The sequence below is a fragment of the Diabrotica undecimpunctata genome, chromosome 7, assembly GCF_040954645.1.
Source record: "Diabrotica undecimpunctata isolate CICGRU chromosome 7, icDiaUnde3, whole genome shotgun sequence".
In the NCBI taxonomy this organism is placed as follows: domain Eukaryota; kingdom Metazoa; phylum Arthropoda; class Insecta; order Coleoptera; family Chrysomelidae; genus Diabrotica; species Diabrotica undecimpunctata.
The window spans coordinates 143095315-143122354 of NC_092809.1; the positions used below are offsets into that span (position 1 = coordinate 143095315).

At 34.0% G+C, this 27040-nt stretch overlaps 1 protein-coding gene and 1 pseudogene across 1 annotated transcript in view; one reads left to right on the plus strand and one right to left on the minus strand.

Moving 5' to 3' along the window:
• Nucleotides 1–27040, plus strand: part of LOC140445955 (uncharacterized) — a 249157-nt gene that overhangs the window by 186221 nt on the left and 35896 nt on the right. The window lies entirely within an intron of this gene.
• Nucleotides 1793–26691, minus strand: LOC140446134 (uncharacterized; annotated as a pseudogene).

Below are 27040 nucleotides of genomic sequence, written 5' to 3' on the forward strand. Positions count from 1 at the left end.
TTGCCTAAACTGTTTTCAAAGATTCTTCATAATGATAATCTTCTCAAGGAATTCAAGAGCGCAAAGATAATCATTATTTTAAAACCTTAGAAATTAAATGACAAACCAGAGTAATTTAGACCCACACCTTTACTGAACTTTGCCCATAAAGTTTTGGAGAAACTTATTTATATACACTCTGTACAAAGTTTGAATTTGAGTCTTACAAAAATTCGAAAGAGAAACACTTAAAATCTTCAAACGAGAAGGCATATTCTAGATGTTTATTTATACAGTCTAAAGGGCATCGAATAAAAGCAATCGCGTCATTATTTTTAAATCGTTATCTCTGTAAATCTCATAAGTTACTATAAGAACTTGTTCTTGTACGCAAATCACTTGTAAGTAATTTGCGTTGTTTTAGAATTGCGTCTCAAAATTAAGCGTAATATGTTTATTGACATTTGCCGAGAAGTGAAATTAAATCAAATCGCTGATTGAGGCATTTATTTTACCGGAAAAAGATCATCAAAGCCTGACAGTAAGGAATTCAGTCGTGGCCTGGCAGCTAGCTAGTGAGGTGGTACCGGAAATTTGTCCTGGTACTGGAGACGCAAGTCCCGTACCGACATTTCGCCGCTATCACCGATGTTTGGAAGTTTAAATTACCTTTGGCGTGTATCATTAGACCGTCACGTGTATCTTTGGCGAAAATATTATGCGCTATCAAGAAATGGGATACAGAACTAAAGAATTTCAGGCCACATCAGTAGAAATTAAATGTAAAAACTATGAGGTAATCGTCACAGCGGTTTACAGTCCGCCAAAACATGCCATCAAGAAAAATCAATATGTAGATTTCCTGACCAGTCAAGGACATAGATTTATCCTTGGAGGAGACTTCAATGTAAAATATACGCATTGGGGGTCACGACTGACTACCACCAAAGGGAAAGAATTTTTAGAAGCAATGAAATATATAAAATGCGACGCAATATCAAGGGGAAAGCCAACATACTGGCCTACTGACACAAATAAAATCCCAGACCTTATTGACTTAATTACATAGAGATAGAAGAGACATTGGATATGAACTCGGACCATTCTCCAATTATTCTCACACTCAGTGACACTGTTATCAAAAAAGAAAGCCCCCCTAGACTTGTTAACAAAAATACTGACTGGAAAAGTTTCCAGATCGACCTTGAAGAGGAGATTAACCTTTCAATTCCATTAAGAACCGTTGATCAACTAGAGGCAGAAGTATAATTACTCAATAAAAATGTACAAGCTACTTGGAACAACAGCACGAACATTGTCGAAAGAATAAAAGGAAATAACTACCCGAAATAAATCAGAGAAATGATAACCAAAAAAAGAAAACTGAGACGCAACTGGCATCAGTCTAGAGCACCAGTTAAATAAAACTAGATTAAATAATGCAACACAAAAATTAAAAAGATATATTAAAAAATTAAAAACGAATCGGTTAGCATCTACCTAAGTAAACAATCAAATGATAGCGCTACTGATTACTCATTGTGGAAGGCTACCAAACGATTAACAAGGCCAATCTTACAGAATCGACCAATTAGAAATACTAATGGTAGCTGGGCACGAAGCAATATACAAAAGGCCAACCGGTTTGCTGACCAGCTAGAAAATACTTTTTAACCAAATGAAGAACAAGAAATAATTAACTGGGAGCTCCCTGATCAAGATGAAATGGAGATTAGCCCTGTAACTCTAAAAGAAGTATATTTGGAAATACAAGAAAATATAAATCCAAAGAAAGCTCCTGGATTTGATCTAATTACTTGGGAAGTGTTAAAGCAACTTCCAAGGAAAGCTATAATAAAATTAACATATCTTATAAATGCTTCCTTTAGGCTGAGGTACTTACCAAAGTTATGGAAGGTGGCAGAAATAATAATGACACTAAAACCAGGAAAACCTCCACAAGAAGCTTTTTCATATAATCCTATTTCACTGTTACCTGTCATGTCTAAATTATACGAAAAATTACTCTTGAAGAGACTAAAACCGATTATAGAGGAAAAAAATATAATTCCTAATCATCAGTTTGGGTTTAGAGCAAGCCACTCAACGATAGATCAGGTGCATAGAATAACAGATATAGTAGAAAAAGCTCTAGAATAAGGAAAAGTCTGTTCCGCAATTTTCCTCGATGTAGCGCAGGCTTTTGACAAAGTGTGGCATGTTTGATTATATCATAAAATAAGATGCTAGTTACCAAACAATATTCTGAACTACTAGAATCATATAATCCGACAGATACTTTCGAGTTAAATATGAGGAAGCATATTCAGAATTAAGAGAAGTAAAAGTTAACAATTGGACAACAATGAAAGAACAACGAAGACTAGGACTGAAAGTGAAATGAGAAAGGGTATTGTAGAATGCAAAAATAATCAGATCTATGGTCGAAGAAAATTTTTTTTCTATTTGATTTTTGTTCGAATATAGTCCTCTCCCATTTGATTCCATGCTTTTCTGTCACGTGCCAGACGTTTTCATGTTGGTTCTACAGCACCTTTAATGTCATCGCTTTACCGCATTTGGGATTTCCTCGTTTTGCTCCTAAAGGTCTCCAGCGTCCTATTTTTCTGTTCCATTCCAAGATTATTTCAGAAAGTTGTCATTAACAAAACCTTGGAACAATGTCTCTTAGCCATGAAAATGGATTTTTGGCTAAGATCACCCTAACAAAAACAATTAATTGGGTATGGTCATATGGAAAGAATGAGTAATAAAACTCATGAAAAGATGCATCACGTAGACCCACCAAAACGAGTCTTAGATGAAGGCCTAAAACGATACAAAGGGCGTTGTTGGAGAGAAATTTGCAGCCTGGAGATTGGAAAGACAGAAAAAGTTGAAAACTAGAAACCGAAAGATGTAGGAGGCATGGTACCTAAGTATATGTATATATAGGAGCGGATCTAGAACTTCAAAATGGGGGGGGGGGCTGGCTAGACTTACCGAAAATATTAATAAAAAAATTTACAAAGAAGTAAAAACTTTATAAAAAAAAATATTTAAAATTTATCCTAAAGGATTACAAATCTTTAAAACGTTTTCGGTCCAGTCGCAGTAAAATATTTTAATAGTAGTTAAAACTAGCTACGAAAACAGGTGTCAAAAAATTTGGATTACATGAAAATCTTGGTTAATTGAAATAATATAATGACACAAGGTTCATGTTATAGGATTTCCATTAAGGGGACATACATTTTCCATGTTCGAAAGGAGGATGACTTTCTCCAACATTTAGAACTCAGAGTTGGCTCGTTTTGTCTTCTGCTGGGTCTTCCAAAGTCCAAACCTCAGGTGTAGCTATTAAGTTCTTGTTTAGTTCCTAATAGGTCCAATTAGGAAATGGTAGCAGCTTGTATGATGATATCAATATTGCTTTCAGAATCGCATGAAAAATTAGGAATCAAGGACTGGAGTTTCGTTACATGATTGTGTGTATCAGAAGGACATTTTCCAGTTAAGTCGCTGAGACAGTAATTAAGAAAAGTAATAAACACATTGAGGCGGTAATGATATTTAGGAGAATTGGTAGGAATATTATAGCGATGGGTTTGTCCAGATTCAACTCGGGATATCTTCACTTCTATATCTGCAGAATGGACCAATGTGACAGCTTCATCAACAAGAGTTATTATATCGATTGATCTTTAAAATATTTAAATGGTGGTAGCATTAATATAAGTTGAGAGTTGGGCTCTTTATTTAAGTTATTCTAAATGTTTCTGCCAAAATCATAAGCGAAATTATGAGCTCGAATTTTAAAATGGAGTTAAGCATGAGATGTAATTTTGTACTAAGAGATTCAGCTTCTTTAAGAAACAATAAAATTGCTGAATAAATGTCCAAGTGTAGAAATGCATTGTGTCTGTTAATCCACCTAGTTTCACACAAAGTCTGAAGTTTAGTTTTTTTGTGTTCGGGAAATACGTCTTTAATTTTCTCTCTCATAAGGTTTGACTTTATGCTGGATTCCTTACCAAATTTTGCTACTTCAGGTATTGTGTCAAGTGTTTGTCTAATACAATAAACAGCTTGATTTTGAAATTGACAAATTCAATGCTAGAAGCTATTGTTTCAAAATGTGCGCTTGCACATCACGTAACTTTCCTAACATATTAGCTCCGCTCATGTTTCAAGACAAAACACTTCTAGAAATAATCAGTATCAATAATACCAACGAATTTTTCTAGATCGTGCTCTTTTCTGAAAAAGTCTAGGCCAAATTGAAAGCTAGAAAGATTATACAAAAACTGTGTGGGACAACTTGAAGATCTTCAGCTGCTATCTTATCTTTAAATTTCTCAGATATATACAAAAGCGAAATATTGTACTGTATGAGTAAACAGCCTTTAAATACCGTATGTCAGATACTCAATTTTACACTACCTGATGACAAATGGATCGTAAAGAGACATCTCACTCTAATTTCCCGTTCTATCAGGAATACCCTTATCTGATATCCTCAGTCATAAAGATTACTAGTTATTATAATAGTAAAAAAACATAAGATGAAAGTGAAGTAACCCTACCTTACGTATGTAACAAGATATTCCCTACCTTCTTCTTCTTCATGTGCCTTGTCCGTTCCGAACGTTGGCAATTAACATGGCTATTCTGACTTTGTTTACGGCAGATCTGAATAGTTCAGCAGATGCCACGAGTGCCTTCTCCTCCCTGGACCCCTTCTGCTGCCTATTTTCCCTTGAACGATCAGTTGTAGTACTCTATATTTATTATGTCTCATAACGTGACCCAAGTATTCCAACTTTCTTTTCTTTATACTTATTCCTACCTCTCTCTCTTTACCTATCCGGCGTAGTACCTCTTCGTTGGTCACGTGCTGAGTCCAGGATATACGTAATATACGTCGGTAAGCCCACATTTCGAAGGCCTCTACTTTTTTCATCAATGTTGCGGTCATTGTCCACGCCTCCATTCCATATAAAAAAACCGGGAATACATAACATTTCAGAAGTCGAATTTTGAGAGGTAGGGTGAGGTTTTTAGAGGTGAAAATTTGCTTCATGCTAGAGAACGATGCTCTTGCCTTTTCTACTCTTATACGTATTTCCTTCGCTTGATCCCAATTTGAGTTAACTGTTGTTCCCAAGTAGATGTACGAATCCACGTGTTCAATTCTTTCATTGTCTAATATCAGTTGCTGTGGTGGTTGTTGGGTTTTGCTTACTAACATCCATTTGGTTTTTGTGATATTTAGTCTGAGTCCGTATTGTGCACTTGTTTTTTGTATCTTACTCATTAGGCAACTCAGTTCCTCCATGCTACTTGCTAGAATCACAGTGTCATCAGCATACCTTATGTTATTGAATATTTCTCCATTTATCTTTATGCCTTCTGTGCTTTCCTCCAGCGCTGTCTTAAATACTTCTTCTGAGTATATATTAAAGACAATAGGAGACAAGATACAGCCCTGTCGTACCCCTTTCTTGATCTCAATTTTATTGGTCAATGTAGATCCTACTTTCACTTTAGCTGTTTGGCCCCAATAGAGACTCGCTATTGTTCGAATGTCTCTGTGGTCGACTCCGATCTTATGGAGAACTTCAATTATCTTTTCGTGCTTTATGTTATCGAATGCTTTTGCGTAGTCTATAAAGCATATGTACACGTTTTTGTTCATATCTCTGCAGCGCTGGATGAGTACCTGTAGACTAAAAAGTGCTTCTCTTGTCCCAAGAGAATTCCGAAACCCAAACTGCGAATCTCCAATGTTATCCTCGCATTTTTTGCTTATTCTGTTGTAAATAACCTTGGTGTATGCCTTCGAAATGTGGGTAATTAGACTTATCATCCGATGTTGATCACAAGACTTTGCTTTTGGTTTTTTCGGTATGGCAACAAAAGTTGACTCTAGCCAGTCTTCAGGAAACTCCCCGCTGTTACAAATATTGTTAAAGAGTCTGACGAGTGAGTCTAGAAATTGACTGTTTGTTTCGCACAGCATTTTCAATACTTATACGTATACGTTATCGTTGCCTGGTCTTTTGTTATTTTTAAGACCCTTTATAGCATTCTCCACTTCTGATTTTAGAATAGAAGGGCCAGTATCATCATTGCTCAGTGTATACCCACGAGGACGGTCATCATTAAACAGTTGTTCCACATAAGTTTCCCAGATTCTAACTATTTTGTCGGGGTCTAGTTGTAGATTTCCATTATCATCGCATAGCCCTTTCGATAAAATATTGTAGCTTTTCTTTGTTGTGAGTTCCTTTATCTTCTTATGCATATTGTAATAGTCGTATACCTTTTCGCACTGTTCGATTTCTTCGCATCTCTCCGAGAACCATTTCTCTTTAGTTTTTCTTATCTCAGCTCTAATTCGTCTCTATGGGTTTCGCGGTATTTGGCAGTATCTTTAGTTTTATATATCCGTCTCTCTTCCATCATGTCAAGGATTTCTGCAGTCATCCAGTCTTTCTTTTTTCTCTTATCAGGTAGTAAAAACTTAGTGCTTGAAGTCCTAATCTCTTCTTTAAATTCACTCCACTTTTCCAGCGGTTAATTGTTATTTTTAAGGATTTTTGATATTTCGGTATTTAAATTCTCCTGCATCTGTTGTTTAATATTATTGTTGGAAAGCTTCCTAATATCTAGCGTTTCGGACCTGTTCTTTACATTTGGCTTTTTTAACTTTACTTCAAACTTACATACCACCGAAATGTGGTCTGATGCTACGTCCGCACCCGGGTAAGTTTTTACGGCTTTGATGGAGTTTCTAAACCTGATTGGTGCAGCGATATAATCTATTTGATTTTTGATTATTTTACCAGGTGAGTCTGCCGGTGATTTCCAGGTATAGAGTCTACGGTGCGGGAGCTTAAAGAGAGTGTTAGTAAGTACTAGGTTGTGTTCTTGGCAAAATTGAACTAGACGATCTCCTCTTTCGTTTTTTTCACCAAGTCCGAAATTTTCCACTACCTTTCCTGTTTTGCCTTGTCCTACTTTCGCGTTGAAATCTCCCATTATAAGTGTTATTTCATTCTTTTTGGTTGCCTTCATTAAGATTTCTAGTTGTTCGTAGAAGTCTTCCATTATTGTTTCCTCTTTGTCAGCTGTAGGTGCGTATATCTGTATTATGTTCAAATCAAATGGGGACGCATACAGCTGTAAAAGAATCATTCGGTCTGATAGTGCAGTATAGGATTTTATTGACGATTTTAAACGAGGTGCAACGATTATTCCAACTCCATGATTGTGTTTAGGGGTATCGTTACCAGAGTAGTACATTGCATGGTCTACGATATTCCCTACCTAGAAAGAAAAAATAGAGAGTATAAAGCACAGAACATACATCCGTATAGTACTCCATCCTAGTCATATGGTTTCAAGTTTTGATTTGAATCATACGACATAGGTGACAATAAATAGAATCCGTACCGTATGGGGTAGATGGGCTGACATTCAAACAATGTGCGGTAAGATTTAGTCTCCTGATTATAATACATTTCTTCTGAATGCCCCCTCTTAGCATAACCAGGGCTATGGAGGCATTACTTGAAGCAACTCCTTAAACAATAAACTAGATATGTACTCTCGACATCTCGACAAGGTTTAATAAATATATTTTAATGTTATTTGTAATATTTTCAGTTACAAATAAAGTTCTCAAATGTTAGAAATAAATACTGCTAAGAAACATCTTATTTTTAAAGTGTAGACTTATAGAATATCAGAAATCTCAAATCTTACAAGTTCACATCCCTTTAATTTTTAAATTGTCGCTTGCGAATACTTTTACGGAATGGGTTAATCTCTGGTTTTATTTTCCGTTTACGATAAAAGTTAGCCTACGGCGGAAGTCTCTAAGAGGTTAGTCGTGCTGGATTCAGTTTACCAATTAAAACTTTAATGTTGTTCATCATCAACTTTGACTTAAGAGTTTTTTTTTCACAAGGAATTTATTGTAGTGTCAATTTAAGTAAATGAATCCAAATAAAGCAAGTTTGGTTTTTGGAATGCAGTGGGTACGAGAGAGGCTCTCTTTAGCATACAAGTGCTATTTCAAAGATGTAGAGACGTGAATTGCGATGTTGATCAGGAAGTTTTGTATGTAATAGTCTACTCAAAATGTGAAATGTAAAAAAATTGCATATTTTGATCTTGATATAAGAAACAGTGAGTACGATATCCGTAAGGTTATAATGAAAAAAAAATTAAAAGGAAGGATAGACCGCGAATATAGTGGATTAAAGATATAAGACTGCTGAAATATGGAGGCGCAAGGATAGTATCCTTTATATGAATGTTGTTCAATAAAATTGAAGCAGGAGAGAAGATTCCCGATGAGTGGAATTCATCATACATGTCCTCCATTTTTAAAAAAGGTGACAAAAGGTCACCAAATAACTACAGTGTAATGCCTTCAATAGCAAGAATCTTTTTATCAGTTATAAAAGAAAAACTAGAACAACACATGGACCATTATAGCGAAGAACAAGCCGGATTCCGAAAAGCCAGATCATGTTTAGATAATATATTCATTATGAGACAGGTGATTGAAAAGAACAAAGAAAAAAACATTGAAACACATATGACCTTTATCGACTTAGAGAAAGCATACGATAGCGTGCCCAGGAAACAACTATGGGAAGCAATGAGAAGAATGCGCGCTAGAAAGAAATGGGTAAATATAACACAAAGACTGTATAAAGAAACACAAGTGCAAATAAAGTTAGGTAATGAAATAACAAAAACCATCACCGCAACAAAAGGCCTCAAACAGGGATGTGGTCTCTCACCTACACTTTTTAACATATATATATATATAGATCAGGCTTTGAAAAGATCGTATAGAAAAGGCGGAACAATGGGCATACCAGTACAAGAGAATATATTACATTCACTACTTTTCGCAGATAATCAAGTCATTTTTGCACAAGACAGGGAGCATATGGAATATATGATAAGGAAATTAAAGGAAGAATATGAACTTTAGGGACTTAAGATAAATATGTGCAAGACCGAATACTTATGTATTGGACCCGAGGTTGCAGATTTGAACTTAAGTTTAGAAGAAGAGACTATTAAGAGTTGTAAGGCTTTTAAGTATTTAGGGTCAATGATTAGCCGAGATGGTACTGGTATGAAAGATATAGAAATCAAAATAGCACGGGGAAAACTAGCCACAAGAGCACTTCATGGAGTGATATGGAACAACACTCTAACCAAAGAAAACAAAAAGAGGATCTTTCAAAGCATAGTGATGAATATTACCCTATATGAAGCGGAAGTATGGCCAATGACAACAACAATACGAAATAAAATAAGAACAGTTGAACTGGACTTTATGAGAAGATGTCTACAAATCACAGGAGCGGATAGAATAAGAACGGAGGAAAGATGGAACAGAATGGAAGTGAAATGCTCAATTACAAAAAAGTTGGAAAACAGAGCCCTGCAGTGGTACGGGTATGTACAAAGAATGCCAGAGCATAGGTGGCCGAAAAGAATATTAAACTGGGACCCGCCGGGAAGAAGACAGAGAGGAAGACCTGCTACAAGATGGAAAACATACGCCAGAAATGCTATGATAGATAGAGACCTCAGAGAAGGTGACTGGGAGAATAGAGTGCTGTGGAGGACGAAAACGGCGAACTCATAATGGGAAAAGCCGAAGAAGAAGAAGAAGAAGATATAAGACGGTAAATTGTCGGTATAACATTAGAACTATTCAAAACAGCTGTAAACAAACTTATCTGGTTCAGCATGATACCCAAACTTCAATTAGTTCAATACAAATGTGGTGCTGCATTCAGAGGAAAAAAAATGACTGTAAATCATTGACATGATTTTTTACAATTTTATAAACATTAAGATTCGAGGAGAAATCAATCTCAGTACAAACCTGTAAATTTGCAGCATTTGCTTGTATAAATCAGTGTTTTATTATATGTTGTTTATTGCTGTACCTAGTTAAATCAATACCTTTCCACTAAACTAAACGTAGAACTTCACAATGACTTCCCGAGTCTACCTGCCAGAACACATTCGTTGTTATCTAACTTTCAGGAGTTTCTGCAGTGAATACGACCCGTCCGATCCTTTATCGTGACAATTTCAGTAAATTTCAACAAATGCCGGACTTGCCAAGTGATTATTATTCGACGATTAGCGCCGATTGCAGCCTGTCTAGTGCTGTTAGCACTTAATAACAATGAGAGCCTGTTGTCGGCAACTAGTTTGATAATTCCAAGTTCTTCCTTCCATTCCGAGAAAGATTTATATGACTGGGGAAGGACTAATATATTACCACCGCTTGCTAACAGAATATTTCATGTTAACGAGACAGAAACTATTCCTATAGAACTAGGAAGTGCAAATCGGTAAATAATAACTGTGGAGATAAAGGATACGTGGCACTGTTATAATTTTGGCCTTTGTCAATTTTGGTGTTTCTGAATATACAGTGTAGGTAAAAGTTTATGGTCGCTATGGACCTTACGTGAGATGGAGTGAGAAACACATGTTTAAAAAGAGAGAGGTCCGCCCTTTAAATATCGCCGAAAATACATGAAAGTGGAAATAATAAAAAAGGGCAAATTCAACGTTGCCAAACTTATTGGTTTTATTTGACCTGTTGTCTTTTTAGTATTTGAACAATGTTCTAAGATAATCAAATTTGGGCGAAATGGATTTAAATGACAGCTTACTGTTTTTTTTAAGAATATGCCACAATTATACTTTACAATAAGTGTTATTTAACATTTTGATTTCCACTTCGGAAATCGTTTTATATAAATAAAATCTATTAATGTTTCGTATTTTAAGTACGATTTCCAAATTAAAAATCTAAACATCAAAATAAGCTCATTTTAAAGTCACATTGTGCCTTATTTCAAATAAAAATAATAAACTGCATTATAACGCCAACAATAAAAACGGTTCATACAAAATTATTTGGCAACGTCGCGTTGCAACAGCAATACCATTTCAGCAACAGCTGAATCGGTATTCGACAGGCGATACCTAACAAACTTAGAGGTGGACCGTTGACATTTTTATCGTTAACGAAACTAAATCGTTTTTCGTAAACAAGTATCTAGTTGATTGTTACCAGTAGTTTCAAATAAGCGAGTACATAAACAAACATAATGGCTATTATCGTTTATGTGTATATTTATTGAAGTGAAAGAAACTAATGAAGGATATATTTATTATAACTTGAAAAATAAACTAAACAATACAAATAGTAAATCGTACTACATTTACATTACATGTTATTATTAAATCGCGAATCGTCTAAGTTGACATTTAAAAACATAAGTTTTTCTACTATACTTCTTGTTAACCGTGCTCTTCTTTTATTTAAAATTAAATCAAATTTCGAACATGTGTTCACATTTACAATATTTTATGAATATAGTGGTTTCTTTCTTTTGTTTTTTTAGCTTCATTTTTATCAGAAAATCCCTGCACTTTAAATCGTGAATCCATAAATGTACATAATGACAATGTGCCACTCTGTTCTATCCCTCTAAATCTTTTTGCTAAACCCGATATTAGTAATTGTACTACGTCGGATACTATGGATGTAAGGTTACCGTTTGCTAAAATTTTATTGCAAGATTCTTGCCATGTACCATAACAATGTACCATAACAATCACTGAACTACCCTTCAAGTATTTTTGGCCACTCATTGTACTTGTTATTTCTTTAAAAGGCCGTAAAATTTGGGAAAGTTGAGAACAAATAATCCAGTCTTCATTTTTTAGATTTGGTCTAATTCTGTATTAACTAATACCAATGTGGAACGGATTGCCTCTTCTAACTCGGCCATTCTTTTTATCATGTAATAGGTGAAGTTCTACCTAGTTTCCACGTCTTGGATTGGCCGTTTGGGAACTTTGTTATGTTGTAATTGATACTTTAAAAGCCTTTCTAAAGATAAGGTCCTTTTTTTGAAATGTGTTTTTTACCGAATTGTCGAAAAAAAGACTTTTTATTTTATCTATTTGTACACGACTGCATTTAAGTGCGTCCTCCACCAATAAATTTAACGTATGAGCAAAACAATTTAAATGTTTTCATTCCAAAACATCTTTAATAGCTTTGACCATATTTGAGGCATTATCATTTACTGCAAAATTTACTTTTCGTTTTAGACCCAACTGATTAATAATTTCACTAATTTCAAAAGCGATGTTTTCTGAATTATGGTTTCCAGAAAAATGACAGCAGCCTAATAAAACCGTTGTAAATTCTAAATTTTCGTTTAAATATTGTCCTGTTAATGCGATGTAACTCTCAGTTACTCCATATGTCCAGAGGTCAGTAGTAATACAGATATTTTCTACTTTTTTACCAACTTGTGATCTAATAATTTGCTCAGTTTTGATATAACATTCCTGAAGTAATGAACCTGACGTAATAAACAAGTTTTTCTTGTTGGCGGTTTTTTCCAGGAATCCAACCTGCAAACTTTTTAAAAGCTCGTTCTTCAACTATGGAAAACTGATGAAACGAGTCTTTGCATAGGTTTAGTAAATCCATATCTATTTGTTTCTTTTGTTCTAAACTAATATTTTTATTAATGGAAGTATCCATCACCTTTTGACGCTTGGGTGGCGGTGGCAGTATGTCAGTACTTGTAGTAGAAGTAGTCGAAACGGACATAAATGCGTCAGGAGAAGTTTCAATCATTGCAATATTCAGAAAGTGGACCATAAAAGCTGCATCTTCTACAAATGTGCATATTTTGAAAATAAAATTATTATTCTTATGCTAGGTCAATAATTTTGACTAAGAAAAATAATTCTTAATTTAATATTTATAATAAATAAATCCTTTGACGAACTATCAATAAAGATTTGAAATCAAAAATGCAGATCAATCGTAAATCGAAACTCATTCATTAATCAGAATAGCTAGTTATAAAAAACAAAAGAAAGAGTTAAGAAGCTGGTTACTTCTATAAAAAAAGAAAAAGAAGATTGTACTAGTGAAAATCAACCAGTACAAGAAAAAGAAACTGATAAAGATGACTTAAGTCCATGGTGTATTTTTGATGAACTAATTGGACATGACTCATCTAAACATACACCTGTATCGAGAGATATAAAAGAAGTCGACATGTATTTGTCTGATGATATTACCCACAAAAAATTTTAAACGGAGATTGGAACTATCCATTACAGTGGTGGAAAAACCATCGCCATGTATATCCTAATTTAACCACTATATTCATAAAATATTGTAGTATTGTAACAAAATCTGTTCCTTGTGAACACATGTTCAAAACCTGGTTTAATTTTAAATAAAAGAAGAACACGGTTAACAAGAAAAGTGGAAAAACTTATGTTTTGAAATATCAATTTAGACGATTCGCGATTTAATAATGTGTAATGTAAATGTAAGTACTATTTGTACTATTATTAAAATAAGAATGGCAAGTTGACGAGATGCGCATATTCCTTTTCGTATATTATTTATAGTATAAGATCTACCATGACATATAATGCAAATGCAGAAACATCAAAAATCAAATGACTACTGTAAACATCAGAAATGAAGATCGTTCGTAGCATACTTGCAAAGACACTCAGAAACAGAGAAATCATCGAAATAAAAAGACATATATGCAAGGTCGAACACATCAACACCTGAGTAATAAAAAGAAAAAACAATTGAAATGAACACACTAACAGAAAGAACGGTGGAGATAAATTACCAGTAGGTCTTTGGTGCGTAAACTGTCCTTCATTAAGGATTACAAATATAAACTGAATCGATTTAATTAGTCTCCATTTAATAGATTCCTATCATTTAAATTTCGTTCCCGTTAATTACCGGTCACTTCAACCTTCAATTACTGATATCATTTTGTCTTCTAATATTCGCTGTCTAATCATGGATATCAAATGCTCAATGAGCTAATCCCTACTTTGTATATCTATGCCCCTGATTAGTTTAATCTCCTCTTGATGTATATCATCCTGCAATATACATAATGAGTCAGAGAGAGAAATGGCGAAAATTGGAGATACGAGCTGGAATTAGACCAGTTGATTATTAATCTATATAAATTATTCATATCTGAGGACTTACAGTAAAAGCGGTCCATTTGAATGATTACTCTAGTAAGAAAAGTCCTATTTGTATAAAGCAGAGGGAGCTTAGCAAATGTAACTTATATAATCTGTAATATTGAAGAAGCTCTATCGAATGACATGATTTATAATAATCAACATTTTCAGCTTGCCGTTGTGTCTAAAGTTGAGCTTACATGTTAAAAGGATTTTGGTTTTAATACAAAGATTTATTTTTCTACAAGTATAAAATAAAACAAAATAAAAAAGTTTGTAGTGTATGATAGTCGTTGTTGCATTACGGACATGCGGTGTGACCTTTATATTTAATAAAATATCATTAGAAAATGGTCTGGGTATACATGGTCAGTCTAGAACGCCGCTTATGGTTCACACCCTCCGTCAAAGTAGGCGTTGTGCCTTACAAATACAAAAATCATCAAAATGGACTGTAACTAACAAATAAAAGAAAGAAATTTGCAAAATTTATTTGTATAATATAATAGGAGAGTCTTCTACAGCCAGCGCTGTTTCCGGCATCCTAATTTCCAGCGTTTTCTTTCGAAGCAATCTTCAGTTTTTAAATCTCTGGCGGTCATTGCGTCTTCGACGTCTTCTCTCCATGACCGTTCTGGTGCAAAATTTATATTTAATGTTTTCTAAAATCTAAAAATAAAATAAAATTCTAAGACACAAAAGAACAAGTCTGTAGCAACAAGAAACAAGAAATACTCTTTAGTTCTTAGTAAAATAATTGCTTTCGGTAGCTGAGTGTTGAATAAATTAACAGTATAAAACAAACAAGTAGTTTCACAGCAACATGGTCAGGCAATATAAAAATATAGGTATATAATAATATAATAGTCTCCCGTTTTATACCGCTGTCGCGGCTTTGGGAGTATAGCAGGGTAGTCTGCTATATCTAGGGCCTACGGTATACAAGGAAGGTAACATGGCCAGTGCTACGCTTCAACCGTCTATTATTACCCCTGGTTTTACCCAAGGTACTCATTTTTATTCAGGCTGAGTCGACCTGGGACCTATAGACATTTTTAAAATGTCTAGATGTTCTTGCCGGCGGTGGGATTCGAACCCCGGACCACCGGCTTGCGAGTCAAGCATCCTACCGCTTGCGCTACGCAGGCCCAAATAAAATATAGGTACATATATCAAATAAAATTAACTCAACAATAAAGTTCAGTAGACAGTATAAATACATTACAAAATTTTCAATGTAGATAACGCAAAATAAATCCCAAAACTCGAAATCCAAAGATTTCTAATTGTCGAAACCAAATTCAGATTTCTGTGCCTTCTAAGAATTGCAAGGCAAAACAGACGTTGATAAAAATGTAATTAGAGAAATGGGGAATCTAAAATTGCATTGCAATAAACATATCTCCTCAACTAAGCAAAAATCCTTGGCGAATTGGTTTTTAGTACTCATAAAGAGTATACCTAAATAAAAGGAGACAGTTAAGATTTGATTTCACGTATAGTTCCTCTGTATATCCGCTTATACGTATTTCATCCTAAAAGGAATCTTCGGAGAGACTATTTACAGATGCTTTGAACGTGAAAACAATGTTTCCTGTCGTAATATAAGCAACGCTAAAATGGCTTCGATATGGACAAAAACAAGCATATGATATGACAGCAAATGTAAAAAAAAACTTCTCCCAAAATGATGATTTTAATAAAAATTTTTAAAAATTAACATTGTAAATTTCTTTTTGCTTTCTTTATAAAACTTACAATAAAGTCCTAATTTTTAATATTCTGCATTACCACCTCTATTTTGAATTACACTCCTCATTCGACTTGGCGTTGAATTGATCAAACTCTGGATGTTGTCTTGAGGAAAAGCTTCCCATCTTCCATGAGCGCCAATCGAAGCTGCTCACGATATATTGAAGGAGCTATTCTGTTTTTTACTCTTTGTTTGAGTTGGTCCCAAACATGCTCAATGAAAATAAAGTTTTCTCATACAAATTTAGCAAAAGGCCTTGCATGCTCGTCTAGAATTTCCGTAAGGTAGCGGTGAGCATTCAACGCTCCTCTATTAATAAACACGAGATCAGTACGCTCTTCGAATGCAATGTCCGCCAATGTCTGCTCGTCGATGACAAGCAGCATATCGTTCTTCACGTCTTCTGTACGTTTAAGAACCATCTTTAATAAATATTAAAAATAAAAGATTTTTCCAATCTTCTATCGGCCAATGCTCATGGTCTTTAGCAACCTCAAGTCGGCGTTGTCGATATGCTGCTATTAACAAAGGTCCTGTTGCTGGGCAGCGAGCCCTTTAAAACGGTTTTGTAAAGAAATTCGTTGAAAAGAACGGTCGTGATTCGTTCTTTACAAGTCGTGATTCTTCTCGCGCCTGATACTGATTGTCGTTCGTGAGATCCTCTTCTTCTTTAAGTGCCGTCTCCCGATCGGAGGTTGGATATCATCATCACTATCTTTACTCCATCCATTTAAACCAGTCCCTAAAATTCTTCAACCATGACAGTTTCTTTCTTTCTATACTCCTTCCTCCTCTTATATTTCCCTGTATTATCAGCCTTAGCAGTTCATATCGCTTTCCCCTCATTACGTGTCCCAGATATTGTAACTTTCTTATTTTTATTGTGTTTATTATTTCGCATTCTTTGCCCATTTCTCGCCATACATCCGTGTTAGTTTTCTTCTGTGTCCATGCTATTCTAAGCATCCTCCTGTAACACCACATTTCAAAGGACTGTAACTTATTTATGTGTTCTTGCTTTAATGTCCAGCTTTCAAGCCCATATTGCAGTATCGAAATTCGTAGCATCTCAGTGATCTTACTCTCAGTTCTAATGTAAGGTCTTTGTTGCAGAGAATTGTTTTCATTTTTACAAACGCATTTCTTGCTATTTCGATCCTTGCTCGTATTTCGGTTGTTTGATCATTATTGTCTGAAATCCAGGTTCCTAAGTATTTGTATTTATCAACCCTTTCTATCGGTACATTTCCCAAATGTATGTTTGTTGGTATATTTGTTTTCTTTGTTATTATCATGTATTTGGTCTTTTTTATATTCATTCGTGAGATCCAGTCTCTACGAATTTTAGGTATGGCATTTTTGGACCAAACAACGATTCCATGCTTTCTGGCCACTTCTCTTTGACTTATTCCATTATCAATCAAAGTAACAATTTGAACAGATCTAGCAAATCTCTTAACCATAGTTTTAAATTTAAAAATTGCACAAGTTCACTCTTTGAACAACTATACACTAATGGAAGATTTTTCAAAAGAGAACAGCCATATTCCCAGAAAAACACCGTACAAACAACACGTGCATTTTCCGAAGTCGTAAAACTGATATCAATTTTGCGAACTTATTACCCTTAAATGGCCTATCGGACCTGTCGACAAATTTCCGCGGTTAGTACAATTAAACCTAGAGCTAAGATTAATACTATTATAAGAATTATTATTAAATTCAACAGTCTTCCGGGTTGAAAACCGCGTCGATTATTATTGTGCCGAGATTTCGACATCCTCTTTGATGTCTTCTCTGGGACTCACGAGGTCTCAGTCTCCCGATCCCCCACACTACTACACGAATCACTAACCAATGCATTATTAACGCGTTACACACACACATTCATATATATATATATATATATATATATATATATATATATATATATATATATATATAATATATAATATATATATAATATATAATATATATATTATATATATATATATATAATATATATATATATATATATATATATATATATATATATATATATATATATATATATATATATATATATACTTTATTAACGATCTCCACTTTAGAAAACTCTATGTGTATTTATAAATAACTATATGTGCAAAGAACGTGTTCGTGATTTCCAATTTATTCATGGTGGCGTGAGTTTCTCAATGGACGTTTCTTGTCATTTTTATTTAAGTATTCCTAATTTTTTTCACTACATGTTTCCGATTCTAGCATTTAGATCATCTTAATTTTTTTATTCTAAGTGACCACTTTTTATCTATTAACATATATACCCCACAGCAAGCTCTTTCGTTTTGATCTACTCCATTGTATATCACTGTGTAATCGTCCAAATTGTTATGTCCTTATAGATTGCTTTGTTTTCGTGTTGTGTTTCTCGATAGGAGAAGTGTGAAGATTATAATATGACATTAATTACTATTTAAATGGGAATAATATAATATGACATTTATTAGAATTTGAGGGCACTTTTTATATCCTTCATGTGGCAGAGGTTTTGCATATCGTAGCGACCTTTTTTTTAAGATCTATAATTATTCTGATAAAATTTAATCATTTTAAAATTAATCTGGCACAAATTTTAATTACAGAGTATTGAGTAATATAGGTTTTAGCATCTGTATAAAGCAATCGCTAGGTATACGAGATCTAATGGAAAACAAGACGGTAAATATCGCACATTACTCCCGATGTATGTACTCGCCCCATTTATTTTACTTTGAGCAGAAGTTCGTAGTAAACGTTGAAAAGCTGAAATAGCAATTCCACTACAGGTAAACATCTGAACTCAAACATCTAAAGTTGGCGAAACTAACATCCCACTCAAACCATTAGAGTTAAATAGGACAAACATTTATATTGAGCATTAAAATCTTATTATAAGAGATCAGAAGTTTTTAAAAAGAAAATATCAACTTTCGTAGGTTTCCCAACAAAAAAAGATAATATAAAATTAATAAAATACTTCATTGACCTTTTGAAGCATACAAGTATTAAGGTAGGTAAAAAAAAATCAAGTATATAAAATATACAAAACATATTCACGTGTATGAAAATAGAGGAATTCGTCACATCCGTAACTACTTAGTCGTCTTCTGCAAAAATTACTCCACGGGGTAGAACTTTTTGTCCAATAAATATTCTTTAAAGTCGATTTTAAAATTGTCTTTGATTATTGAATTTTTTTAATGACGACTGTAAATTATTATATGTATATATATATATATATATATATATATATATATATATATATATATATATATATATATATATATATATTTATATATTTATATGTGATAAAACAATGGAAAGGGTTGGAAACCTTTCACACTGTAACTCCTGAAGATCTCAGTCAGATAAGAGGAGAAAAGAAACAAATCTAGATGTTAGCGGAAACGTTTCGTTTTGGTATTACAATACAACATCTAGCTTTTTTTCTTTTCTCCTCTTATCTGATTGAGACCTTCAAGAGTTACAATGTAAAAAGTGTTTCCAATCCGATTCCAATTTCGATTATTTTTTTACTGCTTCTTGAGTTTTACAGTCGTTGCTCCTTATGGATATATATATATATATATATATATATATATATATATATATATATATATATATATATATATATATATACGCTTCTTAAAGAAATTAACGCACCACTTTGAAATATTAAAATGTATATCATTGTAATGTTTTTTGCAAGCCCCTTGTATATGCTATTCGTACATATTCTTACTATTGCAACAAAACAAAAAGAAGCAAAAAATGTACTAATTCTATAAATATACTAATTTCCAAGTGTTCATGAATTTTATTCGGCTACTGTTTAATTGTTGATTGTTGTTAATTGTGTTTATTATGGAGCGTCAATCACGTAATTTAACCCGAGGGAATTTGCCCAAGCAGTGATACTGTCGGAAAAAGGTTGGAGTTACCGAAGAATTGGTCGTCGGTTTAATGAGTCCGACACATCCGTCTCACTTGTGCTAGAAAGATTCCTCGAAATAAGGGATCATACTCGCAGACCAGGACAAGGACGAAACCGGGTAACTACCCCTATTGAAGATCTATTTTTAAGAATTTCTGCTCTTCGACAACGTTTTGTAACACATCGAAGTCTACCAATTCAACTTCGAGACGTGAATGCTATACAAATTAGTACTGAAACTGTTCGCCAGCGACTTAGGGAATACAACTTAACACCTAGGAATACGTTAATTGGTTAGAGGCTGACTGAGAACGAGTGCTATTTACTGATGAATTCCGATCTTGTTTGTGCAATATAGCGACAGACGTGATCGTGTGTTGCGACGACCCAACGAACGATATGCTCAGTGTAACTTCTCACACACCACATTTTTTGGTGGAGGATCCGTTATGGTGTGGGGTGGTATTTCTTTGACCGCACGTACGTACCTAGTGGTCATACAAAATGGAACTGTTACAGCTGAAAGGACATTTGGAGATCCTGGAACAACATGTAGTACCATTTGCTCCTTATATCGGTGAAAATTTCTTACTAATGCAAGATAATGCCAGACCTCATGCTGCACAGATCGTAAGAAATTATCTAGAAGAGGTAAAAATTAACACTATGGAATGGCCAGCACATAGTCCGGATTTAAATCCGATTAAAAATCTCTGAGAGGTCCTTGGTAGGCGATTAAGAGCGACACCGGTCCAACCAAACAACGTACAGGAAGTGGAAGAGAGGCTGATCCAGATGTGAAGAGAACTAGACCAAAATGAAATACGGCAATTAATTTTAAGTATGGGCCAACGATGTGAGGCTGTTATACGTAGTAGAGGTGGAAACACTCATTTTTAAGACTTTTTTCATATTTTAGAATTTCAGAATTTTCCGTTTTATTTTTTTCTCTCCTGTACTTCAACATTTTCTGATGATTTCACAAATTGGTATAATTACTAATAAAATTTTTTTTTATTCTTTGTCTGTTAACAGATAAAATTCATTTATTGAAGTAGTGCGTTAATTTATTGGTGAAGTATATATATATATATATATATATATATATATATATATATATATATATATATATATATATATATATATATATATATATATAAGTAAAATGTAATGGCATGTCTCGCAAAACAGAAAACCAAAAAAGGTATATCGATAGAAGACAACCGTATACGTATTAGTCGTCTTTATTATAGTGCAGCCAAGTTAGAAAAGGAGCATGTTAACTTGGGAAGGGATCACTACAGGAGCAGTGCGACCAAGAAGACCCTGATGGTTTCCAGGGCAACAACTAACAATAACCACAGAGGAAGCTACAGCTACTTGGAGAAAGGAATGTCAAACGTTCAAACGTTAACTCTAATGCCACAAATTGGTCAGACCCATACTATTCTTGAAACAAAAATTTATTATCTCGTGAAGAAGCTTGTCATCGTGCTTTTTCTATAAGTCCTCTATCTCTTCACATGTTTCTGCAAGCCACTTCTCTTTTGCTCATACTGTTTTTCTTCTTATTTGTTTGTTAATTTCTTTATAATAACAATCTTTGTGTTGCTCACACCATCTATCTGTCGAGCGCGGAAGCATCTAACCTACCTCAAGAATCAAACTGTAGTCCTAATGATTCCGACCTTGGCCGCCGCAAAATTGTAGCGTTCGTAAACTCCTCGGCATTCATCTCCTTCCCTTTCTCTCTTTTAACGTCCAACAAACAAGACGAAAATTTTGTTTGAGTCGTCTCTTGACGAGGTAAGCCGAAACATTTCCTTTCTCTTATATATTTTCGAATTAAAATTTATTTTAGACCCTTACCGGAAGCCCTAACAGTTACTAGAACTATGTTTATTGACCCGAGGTTATCCAAGTAGCTATGGATTTATGGTATGTGTTCTGAAACCAACAATTCGAAGAATATCTCGTTTGCTTAGCCGCCCAATACTATATATTTTAATGGTGGATATTATGTTTCTGCTGCCGATAGATTCAACGTTTCTGCCAACCTGAGTACCTAGAGAGTAAAAAATTGTATCCTGTCTACACGCCACATAAGCATTTGGATTTATGATGCACCCATTTTATATTCTTTTATTGAACAGTGAAGATTATCTATCAACTAAATAACAGTGAAGTGATTTATTATTGATCTTTTAATTACAATAAATATCTACATTCTACCTAATATACAAATACATTTTTTTTATATGAACAAATTTCAAAATTTGGGATAATCCATAATTTTATTTTGGTTGCTTTTGTAACCGTTGTTCTGGACTTTTGCCAAAGGAGTTAATACCTCTTTACATTCTGCTTCCAACGTCATTAAATTACAGACGATTTCATGAATTTTTGCCCTTTCAACTTATGTTTCACTAGCAGGTTAAACTCTATAATTATGGATCCTGTATTTCTGTCACAGATTAAATTAATATTAGAATAAATGATTTTTACTTTGCGAAGTTATGTTTACGAATGGTAGCTTCTCGGTACGCCGGAGTGCGTAACAGACAAAGTGAAACTTGTCAGTATTGACCTTGTGAAGAGCACAAAGTGAAATTTGCCAACCTGTACCTATCTACAAAAGCACAAACCCACCTTTAATATTAAAACCATCACGCCCGCACAATGGACTCAGAACTTGTTCTTTCTGTACCAAACATTTGTCGTCCCAATTATAATTATTTATCGTAACTATCTCTCACAGCCTTAAAAAAAATTTCTGTTTCGTAGGAGAAATGTCAAATAAAGAGTTCTCCAATTATTGGCTTTTAATTTTTAAATATAAACTTGAGCAATAAATAACAAAAAAATCCATATTTACCAATATTCAAGTCCTAAGCGATCTAAAATATATTATATAATAGAGTTCTTTAGTCCTTATTTAAAATTTTAAGGTCCATATATCACATTCTCACGCCAACTCATATTAAACTAAATAAAACTTTTCGTTCAAGTATACCCTCCGACGCCTCGACGTATCTACACATATCTCATATCGAACAATCTCGTACGTTGGGAAATCTGGCGAGAGTCCTTGTACCTGACAAATTGGAATACTTTCTTGAAGTTATAATCCACGCGAATCATCCATACCACCCTCAGTGCTCCAATCCGGTAGGATTGAAAAGTGTTTTCGGATTGGCAGATGAAAAATGGCCTCCACCTAACCGTGTTCAGAATAATTAGTTCGTACTGATTAATCGCCATGTCGACATTTTGCAGGTTTCTATGTAAACACAGAAACGATTCGGTGTTCGGTTTTCGTCCAGAGCCGTACGCTTAAAGGGAAATCTTTTAACAGGACTGAATATTCGGAAGAAATTTTATTAATTAAATTTCTTTATCCCTTTTACTTTTATTAATTCACTTATCCATCTAAGTATTTTCATTTCCGCTACGTGTTTCGTTGTTCTACTGTCCTTTTAATTGTACAACATTCAGTTTGTTTGCTGGAATCACTTCAGGATATACCTTCATCAATAATCACGATATGTGTCAGTCGCAAACCTGATGCTTTAATTTTTAATTTAACAAAATCTGAAAAAAAATCAAAATTTTTTGCTTTTTGTGCCCATATTTTCGCATATAACTCGAGAGATATTGCTTCTACAAAAAAAAAATATAAAAGGTAATAAAAATTTCGATTTTCAATTTTACATATTTATTCAATTTTACATAATATTTAACTAGCTAGAAATTGAAAATTTAATATTTTACCGATAAGCTTATTGAAGTAAATGGGCGACACATTGAACATTTGCTATAAAAGATTTAGTTAAAATGTGTTTTTTGATATTTTAGTGTTATTAAATTTTGACGTGACAACGTCTTAAATTAGGTTGTGGCTCGGAGTCATTCATGAAAAAGTGTAACGCCCGCTCACGTCTGTTACAGTGAGTCACCGAACGAGAAAGAGGCCCTCCGGACCGGCGAATGCCTTGCGTCTCTCTCCCACTCAAACATGATCGGTCCGCTGCGCGCGCAGCACTAGAGAATTAAACGCGTTGAATCGGTGCGTGCTTCCGTGCTTGTGTCTCTGTCTTTCTCGAGCGTTCTTGGCGTTCAAGACACATTACAGCAGAAACACTTCCTTTCATTTCATATTTCTCCTATCATCGTCCTATCCTCAACAAAATCACTCAAATAGAAATTAGTTAAGTTTAAGTTTACATGCACAATGTTTTAGTAAACAAAATATATTTCTATAGTTAAAATTTGTGCAATTCTTATTTTCATTCAATTCCTTGTTCCTATTGTGCAATTTAATAATATTCATATCAATAAATATTCTACCGAGAAAAAGACGTTGTCATGTAAAATTTTCGCCCGTAAAACCGACTTTACAGGCAACCGATTTTTTTTTTATTTAGATTATAACAAAATGGTACTTTTTACAACCACATTTTGTTTTTAGATGTCAAATGCAACTATTTGTTTCAAGTAATTTCAATAAATTTTAATGTTATCAAAATCCATAATATGGTCTTTATCGATTACATGCTCTGCCAAAGCACAAGATGGTTTTTTAAATTTTTTTTATGATTGCAGAATTAAAAAACCATCTTGTGCTTTGGCACAGCATGTAATCGATAAACACCATATTATGGATTTTGATAACATTAAAATTTTATGTAGTGAAAGTAATAAATTTAAAAGGACTTTTTTGGAAATGGTTTGTATTAGCAAAAGTGATAATAATTTAAACAAAAGATCAGAAGTTCAAAATCTAAGCAAAATTTATAATTATATTCTTTCTTTATGATTTATATATAAAACTTGTAAAATGTCATATTTAATTCTCCATATATCTGTTACATTTTTTCAGACATCTGTCAACGGTGAATAAATCTTTCTTCTTTTTTGCTACTAAACAAAAAAGAATGTTTAAACGAAATTTTACTTTTGGCAATATAATTGTCAAAAATAAAAATTTTATGTTGGCATTTATAACATTGAGGCTTATTTGTAATTGGTTGCTATTTTAACTTATTTATAAATTCAATTATTTTTGTATTAAAAAAATGTTTTCAAAATTATAAAAATTTTCAGAGAAACATTTATTAGATTAAAACATTTTTATATTAATTATTTTGAAGATGTATTAGCAGTAATTTTTACTTACTAAACTAATTTTTATTTGGTAAGTTAACAAAAATTGTTTTTTCTTTTTAGTTCAACCTTGTAAGATATTTTGTCTTTTTTAGCTCTTGATAATAATTGTAAACACAATTGAAAGCTCGAGATTAAAAACATAGTTAACCAATAGCCATTTTATTGACTCCAACCCATCCAAAACAGTTATATATATATATATATATATATATATATATATATATATATATATATATATATATATATATATATATATATATATATATACATATATATCAGCAACATGGGCGAATCTTTTTGTAGAGTGGTAAATGTTTAAGCCTCCATCAACAGCTCCTTTCATACCTCCAAAGACACAGGCGTCAGTACTTGTACGGTTTAATCCTATATTTAAGTAACACCTAAATGTTCCTGCAGCTTCGACATTGTGTTCATCCCCAGTAACATCAGTGGTGTATAAATTGTCAAGTCCCAATTTTTTTAAGAGCCTCCTCGCTAAAAGTAAACTAGTAGCGTAGGCAGCAGCATAGTTGGTAAGAGCAGTTCTAATTCCATATTTTGGCAATTCATGGTAGTAAGCAGCATATACAATCTTGTCTCCTTTAATACGAGAGGAAGCAATTTGACAAGAAATGTCCGTGTTGGAAATACGTACAATTAGATGGTACTTAGGAGTATTGTACTTGATCTTGTCTTAAACAATCAATCGTTTACGATCATAGTCATCATCATCAAACTGTATGCGTCCACTGCTGGACATAGGTCGCCCTCAGCTCTTTCCATCTCTCTCTGTCTTGTGCGGCATGCATCCAGTTATTGATACGTTTTGTCCATCGGTTGTTTGATAATCTGGCGACGTGTCCTGTCCAATTCCATTTTCGATATTGTCTGATGTTTTTGTTCTACGACGTATATCTTCATTTGAAATTCACTCTTTTAGAGAGACACCCAACATCTGGCGCTTCATAGCCATCTGAGTCAGGCGCCATAAGTGAGTACAGGTAACACACATTGATCAAAGATTTTCCTTTTGAGCCATATGGGTAGATCCGATTTAAATACATAGTTTATTATACCAAACGCTGCCCAGGCTAATCCTACGTGACGTGGGAGCTCACATGTCTGGTTATCTCTACCCAACCGAATTTCATGTCCTAGGTACTTATACGATGTAGTCTGCACAATATCCCTTCCATCAACAGCAATATTATGATTTAGCACCAGATTCGTCATTATTTGCCTCGTGTTCATATTAATCTTTAGTCCGACCTCCAAGGAAGCGTGATATAATTTTTCATCCATACTATCGGCTATAAGGACGATGTCATCTGCAAATCTCAAATCACTGAGCTTCTCTCCATTTATGTTGATACCATGCTCGTTCAGATGTGCCTTCTTACAAGCATGTTCTAAAAGCGCCGTGAATAGCTTTGGAGAGACTGTGTCTCCTTGCCGTACTCCTAGCTGTATACAGAATTTATTTGTTTCTTGTTCAGATAGTCTTACGTTAGCTGTGGCATTTTGGTCGATATATTTGATTATGTTAGTGTAGCGATGGTCTATTCGGCATTCTGTCAATGCTTTTAACATTTTCTTATAGCTTATGGTATGGAATGCTTTCTCGTAGTCGACAAATATCAGTGCCAATGGTTTGTACGATCATAGTACGCCTCTGGAATTTAACTCAGAACCTCTTGAAGTACCGTTTGTTTTTAACAACTTTCACAAAACTCATGTTTCAAATGTATGTACCAATTTTATTTGTCCGTAACCTACGGTTTAACCTAACCCGCGGTTCACAAGCAACAGATGGAGTCTTTAAAATCTTATTCGGATCGGAAAAAGTATCAAAGTAAGTTTATTCTCGGGGCCCGGATATACTGGCATTTAAGGAAACGAAAAAGCGTGTACGTACTTGCTAAGGGAGGCGTAAAAGAAACATTTATGGGCCCAGAACCTGTCGTTCACATAGCAAGAGACACAACCAAAAGAACAATATCACACTAGATGGAATGGATGAATGATAACTACTGGTATAAACAAATGGATCTCAAACATTCGAAGGCTTTTATACATGAACCTCC